Below are 6,005 nucleotides of genomic sequence, written 5' to 3' on the forward strand. Positions count from 1 at the left end.
ACTGACTGCTTTAGACGATCGCAACAAGTCTCAAGAAGGAGGTCTGGGTGGGTAGATGGATGTTCAACTGTCCTTTGTGTCCTCACTGTTATAACTGTCAATCTTGCTCTTTAAATGGCTTGCTAGTTCTGGAATAAGCTTCCGAGAGTTCAGCTCATTAGAGAGGTTTTTGTTTGATAAAGCCAGTTGGGTTGAGAAGGTAGGTGCTGAGTTGATTGAGTATGGTCCGAGGTCTACCTCAGATCTGAGGTCAGAAACAGAATAACGTGACATTACCAATTGTTTAAGAAAGAAACTCAGGCAAAGTACAACCACCAATAAGAGCCTAAACGTTTTAATGGGAAACTCCACCAATATTACAAATCAAAGCCTTGGCGAAGTCTTGGGGGACTACTGCTTGATGTATATTGTTTTGTTTTGTTTTTTAAAGCCTTTTGTAGCTCCAGAGGGAGTGATGTCACTTGGGGCTGAAGACTACAAATTTGTTAAAAAAAAAAAAAAAAGATCTGAGGATGCGGATTTGTTAAGAATCGAGCTTGCCAGAACCCTGTAGCCTGCTCCTCATCTCTGTTTGAGGCTTGATGCTTTAGCAACCCCTACCATAACACACCCATATTGCAGCTGTTGAACTGCATTGTGGATGATAAAGGGATCATGTACTGGATGAAGATTTCTTCCTTTCTGTTTCTGCTGCATCATGTTTTTTTAACTGTCCATCTTGAGTCTGACAATAATGCAATTGAACTGCAATTAAAGTTTGTGCACATCATGCAGATACAGGCGAGAACTGGAACTAATGAAAGAAATGTGAGTGCAAGATTCAATCACACACCAGCTGTAGGACACAGATGCAAAGTGCAACGTTCAGAGTGGGACACCCTGCAGTGAACCTGGCTCATCGTGGACTTGTTTTCAATGATAGGTTGTCTACTTTTATAAATGGGCTTTTGCACTCTTACTTGCGCACTGCCAACTGTTCTCCCTGCGCTCAACTCGTCTTTGTCTCCTGACATCAAAAGGCTACAGTTTTCTCAGTAAGACAAGATCAGTCAGTGAATGAGTTGCTTTGATCTTTATGTGATTCCAGTAGGGAATAAAGCCTGGCTCTCACACTGCCTATCAGCATGTCAGAGAGGTGTATATTTATGTGCTTGACCTTAATAGCTGTGATTGGCTAACCTCCATTTAGCCCTCTTCCAGCATCCTGTCAATAAGTCAAGAGTGAAAAGATAATGGTTTGACTGTTCCCGTCCAAAGAGACCCACCGGCGGGAATAGAGGAATGGAAATGCTCTGTGAGTGACAAATCTTTTACAAATCCTTTTAGTCAAAAAGCGCTTTAACGTGAGTCATCAGAGTGCGTGACGGGCTCAGTCGATATTGAGCCAACATCATTCACCTATAACTGGTGGGACCCTGTTTTGCGATGCTACACGTGCTATTAGGCCTGAAGAAATAAATAGAGGAGGAAAGAGATCACAAGAGGCAAACCACTGGAAAGATGAACAGAGGAGAAAAAGAGAGAAAAATGGAAAAGAAAAGTGAATCTAGAAGCAAAAGCCAAGAAGCAGCCGATGATGATGATGATGTTTTATTTTTTTCATTTTTATTTTCTGGTTTTGAGGTGTGAATGACAGGTTCACCAACTAGCTTCTCACTGATATTTTTCATATCCATTCGTGCTCTCTGAACTTCTGCCCATACTTCAGGCCCCCAAAAATCGGCCTTTTACAGTAGCTGAAGGTAAGTTTCTTTTTTCAGACAGCAGGCTCCTCCAGACTGTCCATGCTTTGAAAGCTCCTTTGACCCAGTCATACACTTTATATATCTAAGTGTTCTGTTACCTTTATGCCTGGGTTAAGACGGCTTAGCAATTTCATAACTTGAATGTCTTTTTATGACTGGTTTTATGTATTGTATGTACTGCATTGCATATTGTCTAACAGTCATCAACGTTTGGACTTTGTAATTTATTTTAAACTTAAGGTAAAGAGAGCTGCATCTCATATCATTTGAAATTCAATGGAAAATCTACAATAACACACTCGTAAACATAGATTGTAAATAAAAATGAACCTACGACAGACTCCCCTTCTAAAAGTGTCATGAAAGACAAATCAGTGGGTCACGTCATGGTGGGTTGCCACTTGTAACAGAGGTTTTAATTCTCATGAAATTTTTACAACAGACAGAAGTTAGATATGATAGTGTTAGACAATATTTTGGGAGGTTGCATTTCATAATCTTGAAGGTATAAAGCTGTAGTCCACTGGTTAATTAAGCACAAAATCTCCCTGTCTGAAACATGAATCAAAGTGTAGAGAAACAGAAGGGGGGTAATTATTTTAAGCTATGCTGAATTAAATGTTTCAAAGATGGAGAGACCATGATTAAAGAACTCCTACCAAAGCATTTTTTGTAAAGTGAGTGAAAATGACTGCTCATGTTGAGACGTGCAAATTCCTGAGTGCACCCACAGAAATACATGGTTTGCTGTCATTCGATTTTATTGGAGCATGCTTTGACCAGCATTTGTTGAAAATATTGCTCAAGAAAATTGGAAATTAAACTTAATGTCAGGACCCAGAATCACAGATAATTTAATGTTCATGAGCAACAGGAGCAGCAAGTGAGCGAGACAGAGACAGAGCGAGCGCGTCCCGCAAGGATAGCATTTCTGTTCTCTCTTCCTTTGTCTTTGTCTTTTTAATCCTGCACTCTCACTCTTTCTCTCAAAATGCAGTCCTTTGCTTCACGGAGAAGAACAAAAAGAGCAAGGCGCGGGGAGGAGGCCACACAGCGACATTTTTGTCTGTGTTGTGCTGACTCAGCCGCACTCTCCCTCCGAGAGGCTGATGAGGAGGAATGGCCTTGTGGAGGAACCAACCGGGTGCATCCGTAGCTGTCATCATCATGTGAATCCAGGACTGCTGAATCCGCAGCTTTGGCCCCCTGCATGGATGGGAAATGACCTGTCTGAGCTTGGCTGACACCCTCTCCGTCTACAGAGAAACCCCTCTTCCTCCATTTACAACAACACAGCCCAGTTCAAACTTGTCAGCTTGGGTCTGTGAGTTCTTTTTGAATGTGAGGATTGATGTAGGTCGTGCCTTAAAACTGCAACTTCATTTTTCATCTTTGCTTGTGCCTGTGACAGAGCATTATATTCCTAATGGAGGAAGAGGCTTCTTCGGAGAGAAACAGTAGCCAGAATGCTAAAAGCCAAAGAAAAATGCTGGTAATCTATGTTGTCCAAAACACCATAACCACTTTGGCACCACTCATACTGATGGAAAAAAAAAACATTTTCCATTGTTAGGGACCTTCCTATACAGAGCCAAGCATTGTTGCCTTTGCCTTTCTAAATTAAAAAAAAACCAACAACCTGTAACCACCTTAGAAATCCAATCTTTCAAAGTCCAGCCTGCAAGCATAATGATCCCAAAAAACGTCAGCATCCAGCACATTAAAACACAGCAGGCATCGAAAGAACCGTCACAATTTATAGCTACGAAATAGTAGTTTCCTCTTTGGGCTTGGGACAGAGCTGGTCGAACATGTCCATGTAACCCAAACTTCTATCCCTATGCTATTAGCTGTTATGCTTGCCATATTAGCAAATATTGAGCAAATTATGTTTCGATACCTCTCTTGAAAGAAGATTCAGTATAAACAGATACAGTAATTAACTTCTCTCGATCGCTTGGCCTTATTTCTTCAAAATATGTATAAATTATGAGATTTTGAGCTTGTGTTGCCAGCAGAGTCTCGCAGACTGCTCCATAGTTAAATCTCAGTGCATTATATGGAGAGTTTTGGAAAAGCTTGCTGGGCAGACTGCAGCGGATAGTTAGATCTGCCTTGTCAGCTCCCAGCAGCGTTAGCTGCCACCGTCTTGGGAAAAAGTGATGTAGCGTCAGGCCAGCCTGGACACAACACAGACCCTCCCAGTCTACAGATCTGTGCTGGTCATAATTACAGTACTTCACCAATAATACTGTTTCTAGAAACTCAGATCAACCCCAGTCTGCAGAATCAGAAAATAAAATAGATCATGGGAAAAGTGTTCCTTTAAAAATAGTTTGTGCACAAATAAGTGTAATGCAGCAATGCAATTTAGTTGTTAGCAAAATAAATTAAATAATAAATGCTGAATTTGTATGTACTTGTACATCTGTTAAGTAATTCAGGTGAATCCTATGGAATATTTTAAAACAATTAAAAATAAAGAGAACGACTAGTTAATCATTTTTTTAATATATATATGCAGCGGGTAAAATAAGTATTGAACACGTCACCATTTTTCTCAGTAAATATATTTCCAAAAGGTGCGATTGACATGATACAAGGAAAAAGTATTGAACACGCTTACTGATATTTATTTAATACTTTGTACAAAAGCCTTTGTTGGTAATGACAGCTTCAAGACGCCTCCTGTATGGAGAAACTAGTCGTATGCATTGCTCAGGTGTGATTTTGGCCGATTCTTCCACACAAACAGTCTTCAAATCTTGAAGATTTATTGGGCCTCTTCTATGAGCTCTGATCTTCAGTTCTTTCCATAGATTTTCAATTGGATTCAAGTGAAGTGATTGGCTGGACCATTCTAGCAGCTTTATTTTCTCGCTCTGAAACCACTTGAGTTTCCTTGGCTGTGTGTTTGGGATCATTGTCTTGCTGAAATGTCCACCCTCGTTTCATCTTCATCATCCTGGTAGATGGCAGCGGATTTTTTTTATCAAGAATGCTCAGTACATTTTTCCGTTCATCCTCCCTTCAATTATGTGAAGTTTGCCAGTACCGTATGCTGAAAAGCAGATCCACACCATGTGTTCCCACCTCCAGACTTCACTGTTGGTATGGTGTTTTTAGGGTGATGTGCAGTCCCATCTGTCCTCCAAACATGATGTGTATCATGGCATCAAAAGAGTTCAATTTTGCTCTCATCTGACCAGACTATATTCTCCCAGTATTTCACAGGCTTGTCCAAATGTTGCGCAGGAAACTTTAAATGAGCTTCAACATGCTTTTTCTTCAGCAATGGAGTCTTGCATGGTGAGCGTGCATACAGGCCGTGGCGGTTGAGTGCATTACTTATTGTTTTCTTTGAAACAATTGTACCTGCTAATTGCAAGTCTTTCTGAAGCTCATCACAAGTGGTCCTTGGCTCTTGGACAACTCTTCTGATAATTATTTTCACTCCTCTGTCAGAAACCTGGTCGTGGCCAGTTTATGGTGAAATGATGTTCTTTCCACTTCCGGATTACGGCCCCAACAGTGCTCACTGGAACATTCAGAAGTTTAGAAATGCGTCTGTAACCAATGCCATCAGTGTGTCTTGCAACAATAAGGTTGCAAAGGTCTTGAGAAAGCTCTTTGGTTTTACCCATCATGAGATGTTTCTTGTGTGACACCTTGGTCATGAGACAACTTTTTATAGGCCATCAGTTGGGACTGAACCAGCTCATATTAATTTGCACTGACAAGAGGCCGGATTGCTTTCTAATTACTGATAGATTTCAGCTGTTGTCTTGGCTTTCCATGCCTTTTTGCACCTCCCTTCCTTCATGCATTCACTACTTTTTCCCTGTGTCATTTCACATTATTACATGTAACTTAATTTCTGAATGTATTTGTTCTGGTTTCTTTGTATGTATGGATTACTTGGGTTATTACCAACATCTGGTGAACATGTCATGTCAATAGCACCTTTGGAAATATATTTACTGAGATAAATGGTGACGTGTTCAATACTTATTTTGCCCGCTGTGTCACAAAGAGGGTAAAATAAGTATTGAACACACATATATATATATATATATTTTTTTTTTGGGGGGGGGGGTATTATGCATACATAAATGTAAGCATAATTCATTGACCTTACTGATGAACAAAGCCCACAATGTGATATGAGGATATGTTATGGGCTGAGTGTGTGGTCATTACTACAAACACTTGTTGTCTATCTGATCTAACTGTGGTACATGTTCAACATGCTGCAGCGCC

The sequence above is a fragment of the Brachyistius frenatus genome, unplaced genomic scaffold, assembly GCF_029030835.1.
Source record: "Brachyistius frenatus isolate BFR_SWC_R1_liver_20210118 unplaced genomic scaffold, ASM2903083v1 Contig_3, whole genome shotgun sequence".
Lineage (NCBI taxonomy): Eukaryota > Metazoa > Chordata > Actinopteri > Embiotocidae > Brachyistius > Brachyistius frenatus.